A 17,308-nucleotide genomic window follows, 5' to 3' on the forward strand; every position below is an offset into this window, starting at 1 on the left:
ACAGCAGTGGCACAAAGAAAGTGCCCACAGAGAGCTCTGAGTGCCCAGAAGCAGCATGCAGAGGCAGGAACCCAGCCAGAACTGCCCTTCATCTAGAAAACCGTTGTAGAGGCAAAAGGGAGAAAGAGGGGACAAAAGAGAAAAGTGAAAAAGAGAGAGAAGAGAAACAAAAGTGAAGAAGAGAGGCAAAAGTGAGGGAGAAACAAAAATGGAGTAAGGGAAAAAGAGAGGAGAGAGAGTAAAACAGAAGAGGAGGAAGAGTGTGAGGTTTCTTTTTGAAGACTCGCTATCAGTATACTTACTTAAAGGGACATGAGACTGAAAGCTTTACAGTAAGTTAACAACTAAAATAGATAGTTTTGTTCAAATTAATTATTAAAATTGACAATTAACTTGAGTGAGACTTGAACGATTACATGTGAACAGGCCTCCAGTGTCCTTACTACCATTTTGTGGATGGTTGTGCCTATGTACAAGCACTCCCAGTCTAATCTGGTAGACCATAAACTATATTGCGAGAAGCTTACTTAATAGCTTAACAAGTTTATCTTGCGAGTAGGCTCAATCGCTGTGAATTAGTTGGTCTCAGTTGGGCTAGTAGCAGATGCCAAAATTGGCCTGAGCACCCCAGATTAAGGAGAGGAAAATCAGCCAGGGTTTCTGCTCCTGACTGATATACAATGATCCCTACTAGAAGCACATGGAATCATAGAATGATACAGCACAGAAGGAAGCTATTCTTTGAAAGAGCTCTCCAATTAGTCCCACTCCCCTGCTCTTTCCCCATAGCCCTGCAAATATTTCCCCTTCAAGTATTTATCGAATTCCCTTTTGAAAGTTATTATTGAATCTACAACCACCACTCTTTCAGGCATTGCATTCCAGATCATAACAACTTGCTGCGTAAAAATGTTTTTCCTCATGTCACCGGTGGTTCTTTTGCCAAATACCTTCAATCTGTTTCTTCTGGTTACCAACCCTTCTGCCACTGGAAACCGTTTCTCCTTATTTACTCTATCAAAACAGTTCATGATTTGGAACACCTCTGTCGAACCTCCCTAACCTTCTCTGCACCAAGGAGAACAACTGTAGTCTTTCATCTCTGATACCATTCTAGTAAATCGCCTTTGCACCCTCTCTAAGGTCTTGACATCCTTCCTCCAGAATTGGCAACAATATTCCAGCTGGGGCCTAACCAGTGTTTTATAAAAGTTTAGCATAACTTCCTTGCTTTTGTACTCTATGCTTCTATTTATAAAGCCAAGGATCCTGTTAAAAAGCTTTTTAACAGCCTTTTGAACTTGTCCTACCAACTTCAAAGACTTGTGTACATACAGCCCCAGGTCTCTCTGTTCCTGTACCTCCTTTAAAATTGCACCATTTAGTTTATATTGCCTCTCCTCATTCTTCCTATGAAAATGAATCACTTCATACTTCTTTGTGTTAAATTTCATCTGCCATGTGTCTGCCCATTTCACCCATCCATCTATGTCCTCCTGAAGTCTGTTACTATCCTCCTCACAGTTTACTACATTCCAAGTTTCGTGTCATCTGCAAATTTTGAAATTACGCCCTGCACACCGAAGTCCAGGTCATTTATATATCTCAAAAAGAGCAGTGGTTCCAACACTGACCCCGGTGGATACCACTGTACGCTTGCCTCTAGTCTGAAAAACAACCATTCACCACTACTCTCTGCTTTCTGTCCCTTAGCCAATTTCATATCCACGCAGCCACTGCCCCTTTAATCCCATAGGTTTCAATTTTGCTAACAAGTCTATTATGTGGTACTTTAATCAAACGCCTTTTGAAAGTCCATATACACAACATCAACCACAGTACCCTCATCAACCCTCTCCATTACTTCACCAAAGAACTCAATCAAGTTAGTCAAACAAGATCTGCCTTTAACAAATCCACGCTGGCTTTCATTTATTAACCCATATTTTTCCAAGTGTCAATTAATTTTGTCCTGGATTATTGTCTCTAAAAAATTTCCCCACCTGGCCTTTAGTTGCTGGATTTATCCCTCTCACCTTTTTTGAATAGGGTGTAAGATTTGCAATCCTCCGGTCCTCTGGCACCACTTCCATATCTAAGGAGGATTGGAAGATTGTGGCCCAAGCCTCTGCAATTCCTACCCTTACTTCCCTCAGTAACCTAGAATGCATCCCATCTGGACCGGGTGACTTTTCTACTTTGAGCGCTGTCAACCTTTTAAGTACCTCTTTATCTATTTTTATCCAATCCAATTTCTCTACTACCTCCTCCTTTATTGTGACAGAGGCAGAATCCTCTTTAGTGAAGACCGATGCAAAGTATTCATTTAGTACCTCAGCCATGCCCTCTGCCGCCACAAGATGATCTTTTTGGTCCCAAATCTGCCCCACCCTTCCTTTGACTTCCCTTTTACTATTTATGTATTTAAGGTTCCCTTTTATGTTACCTGCCAATCTATTCTCATACACTCTCTTTGCCCACAGTTCTCCCCTGTACTTTTTGTATTCAGCTTGGTTCTCTACTGAATTATGAACCTGACATTTATCATAAGCCTCCTTTTTCTGTTTCATTTTAATCTCTATAACTTTAGTCATCCAGGGAGCTCTAGCTTTGGATGCCCTTCCTTTCCCCGTCGTAGGAATGTGCCTGGTCTTCACCCGAACTATCTCCTCTATGAAGGCCTTCCATTGCCAATCTTTGATCCCAATCTACCTGCATCCAAATCCCTTCTCAACTCACTGAAATTAGCCCTCCTCCAGTTGAGTATTTTTGCATTTGATTTATCCTTGTCCTTTTCTAGAACTACTCTACACTTAATATTTCCAAATATTCCCGCACTGAAACATGCTCTGCTTGCCCCACTTCATTCCCCAGAGCTAGATCCAGAACTGCTTCCTTCCTGGGCTGGAAACATACTGATCAAGAAAGTTCTCTTGTACACATTTCGGGAATTCCTCTCCCTCTTTGCTCTTTACACTGTTATTTTTCCCAGTCTATATTAGGATAATTGAAGTCCCCCATTATCACCACTCAAATTCTTGCATTTTTCTGCAATTTATCTGCAAATTTGCTCCTCTATCACCTTCCCACTATTTGGTGGCCTATAGTACACATCCAGCAATGTAATAGCTCCTCTACTGTTCCTTAATTCTAACCAAATAGATTCTGTCTTTGTACCCTCCAGTACATCATCCCTTTCTAATGCTGTAACAGTATCTTTGATCAATACTGCCACCTCGTTCCTTTTTTTCTTCCCTATCTTTTCTGAATACAATCTATCCTGGAATATTAAGTGCACATTCCTTCCTTTGTTTGAGCCAGGACTCCATTATTGCTACTATATCATTATCCCCTGTAGCTACTTGTGCCTGCATCACACCAACCTTATTTACCACGCTCCGTGCATTTACGCACATGGACTCCAAACCCATCTTAGTCTGCCTCGCATTGCCCCCCTGTCTGATCCCTCCTATTTCTGAACTACTCTGTATTCTAATACTGCTTGTCTCTCCCAGTCCTCTGCACACCTTGTATCTCCTATCTAATGCAGTGTCCTGGTGCCCCTCCCCCAGCGAAATTAGTTTAAACCCTCCCCCATCTATGTGAAGACAGGATTGGGTTTGGCCATGATGCGCTGTACTCTGTCCCAACAATCTGCTTTTATTACAAGCTCACAAAAAGCACCTAACTCCTACACCGGTCTAGATTTTACATTTCCTACAATAGATGTCCTTGTGACCTCTCTGAATGAGAATGTCAGTTTGGTGCCATTAATTTCAGCCAGAAGTGCCGAGTGGATGATCCATCTCGGCCTCCTCCCGACATCCCCACCATCACAGAAGCCAGTCTTCAGCCAATTCGATTCACTCCACGTGATATCAAGAAATGGTTGAGTGCACTGGATACAGCAAAGGCTATGGGCCCCGACAACATCCCGGCTGTAGTGCTGAAGACTTGTGCTCCAGAACAAGCTGCGCCTCTAGCCAAACTGTTCCAGTACAGATACAACACTGGCATCTACCCGACAATGTGGAAAATTGCTCAGGTATGTCCTGTCCACAAAAAGCAGGACAAATCCAATCCGGCCAATTACCACCCCATCAGTCTACTCTCAATCATCAGCAAAGTGATGGAAGGTGTCGTCGAAAGTTCTATCAAGCGGCACTTACTCACCAACAACCTGCTCACCGATGCTCAGTTTGGATTCCGCTAGGACCACTCGGCTCCAGACCTCATTACAGCCTTGGTCCAAACATGGACAAAAGAACTGAATTCCAGAGGTGAGATGAGAGTGACTGCCCTTGACATCAAGGTAGCATTTGACCGAGTGTGGCACCAAGGAGCCCTAGTAAAATTGAAATCAATGGGAATCAGGGAGAAAAGTCAGCAGTGGCTGGAGTCATACCTAGCACAAAGGAAGATGGTAGTGGTTGCTGGAGGCCAATCATCTCAGCCCCAGGACATTGCTGCAGGAGTTCCTCAGGGCAGTGTCCTAGGCCCAACCATCTTCAGCTGCTTCATCAATGACCTTCCCTCCATCATAAGGTCAGAAATGGGGATGTTCGCTGACGATTGCACAGTGTTCAGTTCCATTCGCAACCCCTCAGATAATGAAGCAGTCCATGCCCGCATGCAGCAAAACCTGGACAACATCCAGGCTTGGGCTGTTAAGTGGCAAGTAACATTTGCGCCTGGCAAGTGCCAGGCAATGACCATCTCCAACAAAAGAGAGTCTAACCATCTCCCCTTGACATTCAATGGCATTACCATTGCCGAATCCCCCACCATCAACATCCTGGGGGTCACCATTGACCAGAAACTTAACTGGACCAGCCATATAAATACTGTGGCTACAAGAGAAGGTCAGAGGCTGGGTATTCTGCAGTGAGTGACTCGCCTCCTGACTCCCCTAAGCCTTTCCACCATCTACAAGGCACAAGTCAGGAGTGTGATGGAATACTCTCCACTTGTCTGGATGAGTGCAGCTCCAACAACATTCAAGAAGCGCGACACCATCCAGGACAAAGCAGCCCGCTTAATTGGCACCCCATCCACCACCCTAAACATTCACTCCCTTCACCACCAGCGCACCGTGGCTGCAGTGTGTACCATCCACAGGATGCACTGCAGCAACTCACCAAGGCTTCTTCGACAGCACCTCCCAAACCCGTGACCTCTACCACCTAGAAGGACAAGGGCAGCAGGCACATGGGAACAACACCACCTGCACGTTCCCCTCCAAGTCACACTCCATCCTGACTTGGAAATATATCGCCGTTCCTTCATCGTCGCTGGGTCAAAATCCTGGAACTCCCTACCTAACAGCACTGTGGGAGAACCTTCACCGCACGGACTGCAGTGGTTCGAGAAGGCAGCTCACCACCACCTTCTCAAGGGCAATTAGGGATGGGCAATAAATCCTGGCCTCGCCAGCGATGCCCACATCAGATGAACGAATAAAAAAAAAATTTGTGATGAAGTATGAGCAGTCTCCCAAGACTACTTCAATAAAAGGCCCAATGAAAGTGTTAAAAATGTTGCAACAATAGATGGGACACGATGACGTGCACTGGAGCACCAATATGCTGAACGTTGGAACACATGATCAATGGCCTACATCATTGGATTCCATATTCCAGCTGTACTGAATCAATGGAACTAAAAATCAGGCAGTTTCTGTAACAGGTGTCCGATCCATAATGCTAGTTTTACGCCGGGGCTGCAAGTTGCAAACCTACCCCGGGAGTAATATTTAACTTCATTGCCCTAGTGTAGTGAATCGCCTGCCCTTTGGAGAACGTGACCGATTTCACTCCACCAGGTTACCATCCAAGCGGCAAATTTGAAAATGACCCCCAACTTGTCTCCCCATGGGTGGAGGGGGAAGGAAGGAAAAATCAGATATTGGGTCACTCTTTGGCACTTTCTGGTACCCAGTGAAAAGTGATATTAGTGGTTTCAGAGTAAGCCCCTCAGTGATGGAAACTATGTAACCTGGGGGAGAGATCTGTACGGTTGGAAAAAAAGTGGGAGAAAAGACTGTGTGTACCCTCACTGGAGAGCAACATACCTTCACAAAAAAAAAGCAGAGATTTGACGACATGTAGCTTGAGAAATTATATCTCAGCCACACAAATAATAACCACTATGACCATTTCTATAATTTAACTCTTGCAATTTCAGTTATTGCATGTATTCTTTTCCAAAGGAGCCTCAGATTGCATGGATTTAAGTCATAGAATTATTTTGCTTATGATTGTGGAAGTAAATGGTGACTACAAAATAATGCATCATGTAATTGAGAATGTAGTTGTTTTTATTGTCAAGTTTTTGCTCTCAGAACTATTCATAATAAACATTTGAAAGATTTCCAGTATTCTTTGGGAAACTGCAGACTTTTTGCACTGCCAAATACTGAACATGCATTTGCTACTTTTGTTTATTGTGTATATAGTGTATAGTAGATTTCCCAGCAATCTTATGCCAAAAAACAAACATTGCCAAAGTATTATTTAGGTGATTGCATATACCTTCAGTTGTGAATTACTGTCATCATTATCACACCTTCAGCTACTTCATACCAGTCAGCATATTTTCAGCAAGTAAATTGAACAAAATGGCAATTTGAATATGTATAATAAAGTGAAAAAGAAATTATTAGCAGTTTAAAGCTATAACTCAATCTATTTTGCTGACATTCATGATCACTCTGACAGTTTATGGTGTCATCAGTTGAATTACTTGCCATCTTTTATCCTATATGACTTCCATAATGCAAAATTTGAAATGTATAACATGAGTAGTCTCCAAAATGATGAATCATTTTTCACAATGTCATACTTTGATGTGATCTCTAATCTACAACCACTATGGTAATGGTGTCTGGTTATGGAATTGAACTAGTAAGAGTGTGTTTTATTCTTGTACAGTAATCAACAGTAGGTCAAAACATATTTTAACTCTTGCTCATTCTGTGGACTCCATGTACGCTAGGTGTAAGCCCAAATTGCCACTGGGGAGAATCAAAAAAAAATCCCTTTGAGATGTTTTTATCATATGGCGTTATAATATGATTCTGATACTATTTATATGATGCCAGAAGAAAGTATCTCCCCACTAACAGTTTTCATTCTTTTCGCCATACGGCAGTAGCTACTCCATCTTGTTAGCTCAGCTTTGGGAAGTTATTCATGTGGCGTTTTCTGCCTCGTATTTCTTGCAGTGCATTCGGTTTCTTCCTGTTAAAGCTGTACACACTGTTTAATTTATTTATTGCTCGAGTGCTGAAACATAACAGTTCTTTGATTAAGCACTGCTTCCAGTATCCCTGTTGCTCATAGCTTTCAGTGAAATATAATATTTTTCCCATACATGCTTGTGTATAAGGCATCATAGAGCCTGATCATGGAATATTCCTTTAATATTCCAGTCTCACTTAGATCATTTTCAAAATAGATGGAGGTGTAAATGCAGCTCACATTCATTTGAATCACCCTGTACATAAAACTAAAAGAAAATGTAACAATGGTTTCAAATACTAAAGAGTTAATTTCAATATCATAAATACAATGATCAATGTGAACCAGTGTAATAGGATTTTTCTTTCCCTTATAAACATACTAGAACTGAATCATATTTGAGAAACAGGAGTTATCCATTCAGTTAAGTAATGGATAAAGTATATAAGCATAGATCCGCATAATTTATCCTCTGTATTGTAAAGAAATTCAATCCATTATCTTTTTATACCTTAAACTCTACAATTATATTCCTATTTGAGGGGCTGAGTGGCTGGCCAGCTTAAAATGCTGTTTTTTCACCTTTGTGACTTGGTTCTGAATCCAGCCCAGACTGGTGAGATAAATGTTTCCTCTCTGTGATAGCTATTACAATCATACATAGAAATAATTTAGGCAATCTGAAACCATTTCTTGTGATTTAAGTCCGCAGTATTCACTGTGCATAATACAGCACTAAATCGACTATCATCCAGAAAGGCCATAATAATGGCTGCTGTGGCAACTAAAAACAATAAATAGATATGTGAAATGTATCACACTCTGCTGAGGCTGGGTAAAGGCATATTAATGAGCAGCATAGAGGGAGCTATACTCTGCACCTGGCCTATGATGGCCAGATGCTGGTGCCCTGAGGTGGGTTAATGCTGGCTCAAGGTCCTGACTCTGGCAAGCTGAGATTCTAGAGATTCAAGAGATTCAGCCTAGAGGAATCCTAACTGGAGCCCTCACCAAACCTCTCTTTCTCAGGTACTCAGTGCTAGACATCCCTGGCTATTGTCATCCACTTCTAATGGAATGTTATAGAATCATTTAGATTCCCAACAATGACATCACTCACCTTGGTGAACAGAACTATTTTGTTATTTATATCTATTTGCACTTTAACATATGTTATATTGAATCATTGAAGACAAGTTGACAAGTGGTTTTGTTTTGAAATTAAGCATGAATTTTCATTTTCTTGAATAAATAAGTAGACCTCAACAGAAATAAGTTAATCGCTTACAGCGACAGTGTGCCCACTCATAGTTGCAACACATACAGGGGACAACTAACTACTCAGAAAAATGTTTCTATAGACTTGTATCCCTTCAATCAAAAAAAAGTGTTTTCTTCACTGTTGGGACTCCAATAAATGAACACCAAACCAAATTAAAAACCCAAAGTAACTCAGATTCTCATGCTGTATAAGTACCATGGCATGGGGTACTTTATTTTCTCCTTGTGCTTCAATGGCTTTATGGAAAGCTTGTTCAAGTATTTAGTTTTTAGATGATTTTGAACATTTTCTTTCATTACAACAGAAACAATCTAATTTGGTTTAACTGTGTGTTTGATGTCTTGTGTGTCAACATCATTCGATCTTCTGTTTAGTAGGTCCTGACTCTATGAAGCTGAGATTCTTAGACAGCCTAGAGGAATCCTAACTGGAGCTCTCACCAGACCTCTCTTTCTTGGCATGAGACATCCCTGGCTATTGGTATCTACTTCCAAAAGAATGTTATAGAATCGTTCAGTTGGAGATCTCCAAACTGGTAGCAAGTTGCAATATTCCAGAGGGCTTCAACCTAGAGGTGCAAGTATTATAGGCAGCAGGTCTTTGGGGCTCTGGATTCAGGAATCTTTGTGATTCTATTACAACTAGACCTACTCATTCACTGCTCCTCCAAACACTACTTAGCCCCAGAAGGCAATGATGACTCAAGTTTTGATCTGGTGGTTTATGAAGAGATGTGTTTGGTGTGGCTTTAGGTTGCAGCCTCTTTGGAGTCCCACTCTGGTAACAGATGTGTCTTTCAGAGGATAGGTGACTATTTACAATTGGGTGTTCTGAGTCAAGGCCTCTAGATCCAACATGATACATCCAATATTAGGTGGATATTTACTCTTCTCTCTGGACCAGATCTACAGCCAATGAATATGTCTTTTGATGGACTACAACAGTGTGATAAAGTTTATAAACAGTCATGATAACATGAAGATCACATGGGCTCCATCTCAAAACTCTTAAGGGACAGATGTTCCTTTGATTTTTTTTCATTGTGTTTATTTTCCATGGTTTGTGAAATTTAACTTTCATTGAATAAATGGTCACTGCACATTTGAAAAAGCAAATGATCCACCATGATAGCACCCAGAATCTATTGTCTGTATATGTACCATATGTTATTTAAATAAGCATGCCAGGGTTGCTCTTGTTGCAAAGCATTTGCAGTGAAATGTAAACATGTAAATACTTTTCTGTAGAATTTGAAAAAAAACTATAAAGCGGACTAGTTTATATTGAGCCATTAAATATATATTTGTAGTAATCAAAAAGGAAGTTGCACTGAAGTGTAATAAATATTTTTTCAAGCAAACCAAGTAAAGGGTGACAGCTATGTTATTTTGTAGCAAATATATTAACATTTATTGTTTTTATTCTTTAGTGACAAAGAAATGAATCATCATCAATATCCATGGATGTTTAATGTGCTTAAGGGGTCAGCCGTGGCTCAGTGGTAGCATTCTCGCTTCTGAGTCAGAAGGTTGAGCGTTCAAGTCGCACTCCAGACATTCGAGCACATAATCCAAACTGTCACTTCAGTGCAGTACTGAGGAAGTGTTGCACTGTTGGAGGTGCCATCTTTTGGATGAGATGCTAAACCGAAGTCCTGTCTGCCCTCTCAGGTGGACATAAAAGATCCCATGGCACTACTGAAAGAAGAGCAGGGGAGTTCTCTCTGGTGTCCTGGCCACTATTTATCCTTCAACTAACATCACTAAAACAAATTATCTGGTCATTATCACATTGCTGTTTGTGGGATCTTGCTGTGAGCACATTGGGAGCTAGCTGTTTTTCCCTACATTACAACAGTGACCATACTTCAAATGTATTTCATTGGCTATAAAGTGTTTTGGGACGTCCTGAAGTTGTGAAAGGTGCTATATAAATATAAATTCTTTCTTTAAGTTTTTAGAACAGGAACCCAAGAAAATACATTTTCTCCGATGGACAATTCTAGGATTCATGGGAACAAATTTTAGCCCAACACCTTTTAGGGAATGTCATGATATTCTTGCTGCTTTACCAGAAATTACACAATATTAGAATGCTTTGATTTTTTTTAAAAGAAAAAGGATTTTTTATTGTTTTAAAGTGCTAATCCTATCACTTTGCTCTAGATTGAGAGACAAAATTAGATATTTTCCATCAGATTATTACTATAGAAATATGCTTCTGAAAAAATGTATTTGTTTGCTTAAAGTATATGCAGACTTTAGTTCCCAAAGGTTTAACTGTAAGGTTAGATACATTTTTTTGTTGAAAGGATAAATTTATTTATGCTATGAATAGATTTGTGATAATGTAATAGGGACCAGTTGTAAATCCAGCTACATTATCAGTAAAAGCCAGAAATCCAATAATAGGTCAAAATTTTTAGATTTTTCTGGCAATTTCCAGAAATATATTGGTTTTCCATTTAGCATTTACACTTATTACTCCAGATTTTTCAGACAAGATGTCTAATACAATAACAGCTTTAGTTTTATCACTCAAACTATTACTGGCTATTATTCTGATTTGATGCCATTATTAAGAATCCTCAACTGCTGATGTTAATGTGCTGGGGTGATGAATAAACAAGCAGCTGTGTGGTCTTAGTGCATCAGTGCAATTGATTCCATTGAAAACTTAACATAAATGTAAATTCAACTAACTTGAGGAATTATTGCTCACGTAAAATCATGTCAAGTAGCCAAACTAAACGTCAATGGCACCACCTATTATAAAACAAGTACATCTTGAAATTTTGCAGTTACTAAATACCAAGATAATGTGCGCCCAAGAGATTACACCAGATGGAGATGAGACAACGTGCCTAGTCCACAGGCAATTCGGTAGAATAACCATAGGTACTGCATTTACATTGTTCCTTATTGATCCGGTAGTAGGAAAGTATCCTTGAGAAGTACATCTGACAGCTCACGTGCAATCATTTTCCGAGTACCTGGTGCAAAATAACTAGGGAGTTTTTGCAGCAATCAAGTGAGCAAAAATCAGACATAAGAACATAGGAATTGCTAGACGAAAAAAGACCACGGTCCATCTGGTTTGCCTTCTACCATCCTGGTAGTTTTGATACAATGATAATTGAGTTGTTAACTCCGTGGCGCCAAAATCAGTCACAATGCTTTTATTTTTAAATTGCGAGCACTGCAAATGGCACCCATCTCACCTGACCGGACCCTTCCAAATCTTACTCTGCTCCAATAAAGCTATGTTTTAACATTGCAGAAGTACTTTTCCACAGTTTACCTTTTTTTCCATTGCATTAATCGGAATTGTCACTTTATAACCCTGATTTACTAATGACTTACGTGAAAGGTATTGGTTTGAGTCTGCAGGATATTAGCAAGCAAAGGGTATGCACTGTGTGGCTGTATACAGTGTTTTTAACAGTCTGTATGTTTGATACAATTTGCCCAGACGTATTTAAAACTAGAATGGATGTTGAGTGATAACTTGTGTAGGTTAACAGAATGCTACACGTAGCGCCATCTTAAAAATATGTTTTGTTGTTAAAAGTGTGATTGGGCCCTTTAACTTTTTTTTCCATCTCAAAGTCTTGCCTTACCACCAGTAAAAAGAAACAAAATTGAACATACGGTATATGACATCTTTTCGAAAATGGATACGTCCCCATTAAACGATCAGGAACAATATTCCATACGTGTTAATAGTTCCCTATGTAATATTCTTATAAGCTTTTCATTCTGTGAAAAAACACATCAAGGTTGAAGATGAGACCGCGTGTCAGTTTCGCAGGCTGACCTTCCTTCGGTTTCCGGGACCGGCGACCTGAGTCCTGTTGAAACTGGAGTGTCCGTGCTTTCTATACTGTCTCTGCTGTGCATGAACTCTTCATAACTTGGCAAATCTTTTACTTCTTCGTATGACGGTGGTGATCGAGGGGTTGTGCAGGTTTGTGGAGAAATCACATGCAGTTCCTGATCTGTAAATCGGTCGAGCAAGGAGTTATCTGAGGCATAATTCAGGTTTTCGCTCAACAGCGAAGAAGTCGTGTCCGTCCGGTAGCGTCGAGGTTGTGGACAGATTATGCGTTGTAGGAAATATCCAATGACAAACAGTACGCATAATATAAAAATCCCTGAAAGTTTTCTTAAGATCCAGCTAATACTGTCCAAAAAAGAGTGAATGGGTAGCTTGCAGCAGCGAATATACTGATTTGTGCCGTTTCCAAAGAGACAACATCCCTCGTGTAGTCCGCATAATAAATCCCCACATTTTCCGCTTACTTGACTGTAACTCAAAACGATTAATAGTAACGATAGATTTTGTATATACGTCTGAAAAAACATCATTCGGTCTCTTAATTTCTTGATTCAGGTACCAAACACCTAACAGTTATTCTTTTGACGAGCATGAAGGATCTCAATTCTTAACATCAGACTTCTGTCTACTGTGCTGTCAAAACAGGATAAAACGCAGGTCAGTGGGACCAGTGAACAAGGGCTGTTAAAGATACATATTTAGCAGTAAAAAAAGCACATGATTTTCGGAAAATGACAGAAAACAATTGCACTCATTGTTGAAATCCAAACCTTATGTGTATGTGTATCTTTTATTCATTCATCCATCCTCCCCTCTCCCTCGTTGCTCTGTTCCTGTGCATTATCTGCATGTTGCCGATTGTTCCATCGCATTCTGCAGCAGCATTTCGAGCATTTAATGGTCCAGAATCTCAGCAGATATTTCCTACGTCTTTATCTGTTTTACACGAGTGTTAATGCAAGTTTCTAGGTCACCTTGACTACCCTTAAATGTTCAGTTTACTAAGAAGTCTGCAATAGTTCGCATTTCTCATTAAGATTTCATGAGTTACTTTAAACTCAATTTAATGGCAGTCTTAATGCAACTCATCTTCCATTAGGACCTTTGATCAGTATTAGGTTTTGATATAGCATTTCCAACCACATTTTTGGCTGAGTTCCATTTCAGTAGAAGTCGGGTAACTCGTCCAATTCTCCCGCATTTACATTGCATTGATTCAGGTTAAATGTTTTAATGAATAAGAATCTTAAATATAAAAAAGAAAAGCTTTGCTTTAACTTTAGCAATCTTAACTGTAAAATTTTCATTTTGAGTCTTCTTAGTAAACAGAAACTGGATAACAGTCTTTGTAACCTGTCCAAGAAATCAGGTCTCTAAATATTGGAAATGACTTTTTGCCAAATGTATGACTGAGCAGGTCATGCATTATGCAAAATTGCAACTAAATATATATACTTTTAGAAGCAGGACTTGCACAGATTTTCCAAGTTATAAAATCTAATTTAAAAAAAAAATGCAAGTGGAAGATTCATGTGGAAGATTTAAATTATGTGATTTTTCACAAACACAGTGAAGTGGATTAGAATATCCTGAACAAATGTGTAATTAAAATATTGGTGGCTTTACCTTATATGATTGTATCTAGAATGGTTAATAATGTAGACGATACAGGAATAAATATCAAGCAAGTTTGTAATTTCAATCAGTAAAAAGAACACAGATTACTGGAATTTTTCAAAGTATATACATATCTATATTTAAACACTTAATCAGTTTTGTCAGTTAAACTTTATACATTTAAAGCTGCATGTCCATTTGTAAAGGAAGGATATGCAATGAAGATTGATGAAATACCAGTCATACTACAAAAGTGAGGAAAGCCCAGTAATTACCAGCAACAATGTCTGTTATACAAGTCTCAAAGAAGCTTTATGTAATAGTTATCTCACCGATCACACTCCAAACTGTTGTATATTGCCAATTCATATTTAGTTTCCTAAAATGTAATACTAACTGTGTTTAGTCGTTAAAACCAGTTTTGCGGCAAATAAGCACTATTAATACGCAAATACAAATTAAGTAACTGTTATAGTTTGGGTTCTCAAGTTGTTTTATCTGTCAACCTTCTAACATTGATTCCCGGGACTGGACCACATCTATGATCCTAAAGCTGTATCTTTTTTTCAACCCTCTGTCCTTGCAGAGTTACCTCTGGATTTAACATAGAATTGTATACCTTACCCAATTCCCTTAAAAGTGGTATATTATCACACAGACCACAGGTTTGCAGACTAAAGCAACAAATATATTTATTTTATTATATATATAGTAACATTAAATACAACAAATATATAAAACATTACATTGGAAAAAGTCTGTAATGAGTCAATTACTCTTTGTAAGACTAGATTCAATTTGAGTTCAACAGTCTCTGTAAATTCCATAGACAAAGCTTTTGTTTTTGCACAAAAAATTAGCCTTGTTTATCCTCTAGGAAACATTTTCTAAGAGCTTACTTGTAAGATAGTGATACTGGGCCTCTCATTCTGATGAAACAATTCTTCAAAAGACCCTTTTATTCTATTTCAAACTATTAGCTTTTGAGCTGTTAGATATCACTTCTATCAACTCCTTTTATGTAGAGGTTCCCAGACAAACTCAACAATACTACATACATGTAGCCAATTAATGTCACAAATACCATGATAAATATTCAGGAAGTCTGCAAACATACAAATTTTCACAATCAAATGAACCAGTCCTTTTCATTCAAAGGACATATCTGCAAATTAAATCAAGAAAATGAACCTGTTTGATCTTTAGAGTTAAGGTGAAATCTGATTGTTTAAGTAAATAAAAGTACTCTCTATGTTTAAAACACACTTAATGCAAGTATGTTATATCTTAAAGAATCTCACTGACCTTAAACTCACACAAAAATATATTGGTATCACACATACGGTTTCAGTATAGCAATTTTAGCTTACATGCCACTAGTAAAAACATAAACAACTAGTTCCTTGCTTGTAGCATGTCTGTGCAACATATACAATGTATCTATTCAGAATTGTAATGTTTTTATTTAGTTTAATTCCATTTCCCAGTACACTTACTATTCTAGATATGGAATAATATAGACTGGGGTCATGTAATGCAGTCCTGCATCATTTTGAAGGTTTTGAATTGATATTTTGAACTGTGGGAAAGGTTGCATAAGAGTTTTAAGGAGAAAATTGGGATGGCATAATTTGATATTCCATTGGGATTTTCTTCAATTATGCTCATTTACTTTACCATGCTGCTCTCAATGTCAGCCCTGATTTTAGCAAGGTAAACAAGGTGATGTTGCTGCCTCTGGAGGCTCTATGACCAATCTAAAGGGTGGATCTATTTGGTATCCCCAGACGCATGCTGTCCCAGTAGCAATATAAACATTGCCAGCAGAAGCAAAGACAGACATTTTCTTTGGTTGCTGCCAGTCTCAACCCACCTGTGCAAGCTAATCATGAGTTATTTCACTTACTGGATTGCACAGAGTCTGCCCAGTTATTGGGTAAAATATGGCAGCCACAAACAAAGTTGTGAACCATATCTTTAGAACATCTATGCATTCCAAACTGCTTGTTTTTATTTTATTCCAGTGCAGTGGAATCGACCGCATGGTATGTACAGCATTGGAAACATCAGATACTACTCAGAAACCATTTTTTGGAACAGTTCTGCAATATAAATAAGCTGATAAGTTTCTACTGTTGAGACTTACTGCTACAAATTTTCCTTCCCATTACTCCCATTCTCATGACCCTGTCCAGTTCCCTTTCTCTTCTCACTTTCCCATCATGATACCGCCAGCCCATTCTATCCAACCACCCATTGCAATCTGTGTTAGTCTCTTTGTTTCTCTTCTTTTCCCATCATGACCCTAACAGGTGTCATAGCTCCCTTTTTATTCCCAAGAACACTTAACAAAAAAATTCATTGGAAGTCTAAGCCATTAAGTGGAAACCACCAGTTTACACAACAAACATGTTGTATGAACATCTTTATTTGTGAAAGTATTACTTTGTCCATGTGTTATCTACTTAGCTCATTTATGGAGATATTTATCAAAGCTCACTGATGGCCTGGGTGTAGCATCTATGTATAATAATAATAACAAACTCTTACTGAAATGCTACATTCCCAATTTTTGTTCTTCATTATGATAACAAATATTGGATACTGCTGAGACTACTAAAAGTAAATTGCATTGTAGCAGTAAGTCTCAACAAGCCATTTATTAATTTTTCCTCTGTGGCAGTGTATATAAAAAGATTCTCTGTGGATCTCATTTTGAATTACACAATGTTCAGCAGTAAATCTTGTGAATTCTGAAGCATATTTTAGGAATTTGTTGGAAGCATTGCAAAAAAAAATTGAATCCTGTTCCCCCAATTTAACCTTCTGCTACCCTTTATAAAATGCTGGCAATTTCATTTGAAAATAAGTTAATGTCTGCTATTCTGTGTATGTATTTAATAATAACACAGTGGAATTGTTTTACAATTAAATCATGTTTGTCAGAACAAAATCTCACCATATGAAGGGCCAAACGATTAAACATTACCGAATGACTATGATGAAGCAGAAACTGTCAAGTTCAAGTGAATGTACATCAAACCATCAGCTCAACCTGAAATTTCTGCATTCTCAACAATGTTTTAAAGACAACTCTAATCCAAAGAAGGTTCACAATCATCTTTTTTTCCAAGTTTTTCAGGTCTTACCTCAAGTAGGAGATGGTGATCGGGAAATTGCCCAATGCTTGCACTGAACTTGAACATGCAGTTTTGAAAGTGTAATTAAGCGAAGCAGTCAATAGACATCCATGCAAAGAATGAGCGATTGATAGCCGGAGGTACCCTTTCTCTATTGATCGATAAAGTGCTTTTGATCGCTTTTTATAGGTTAA

Source organism: Heptranchias perlo, chromosome 13 (genome assembly GCF_035084215.1).
Source record: "Heptranchias perlo isolate sHepPer1 chromosome 13, sHepPer1.hap1, whole genome shotgun sequence".
In the NCBI taxonomy this organism is placed as follows: Eukaryota; Metazoa; Chordata; class Chondrichthyes; order Hexanchiformes; family Hexanchidae; genus Heptranchias; species Heptranchias perlo.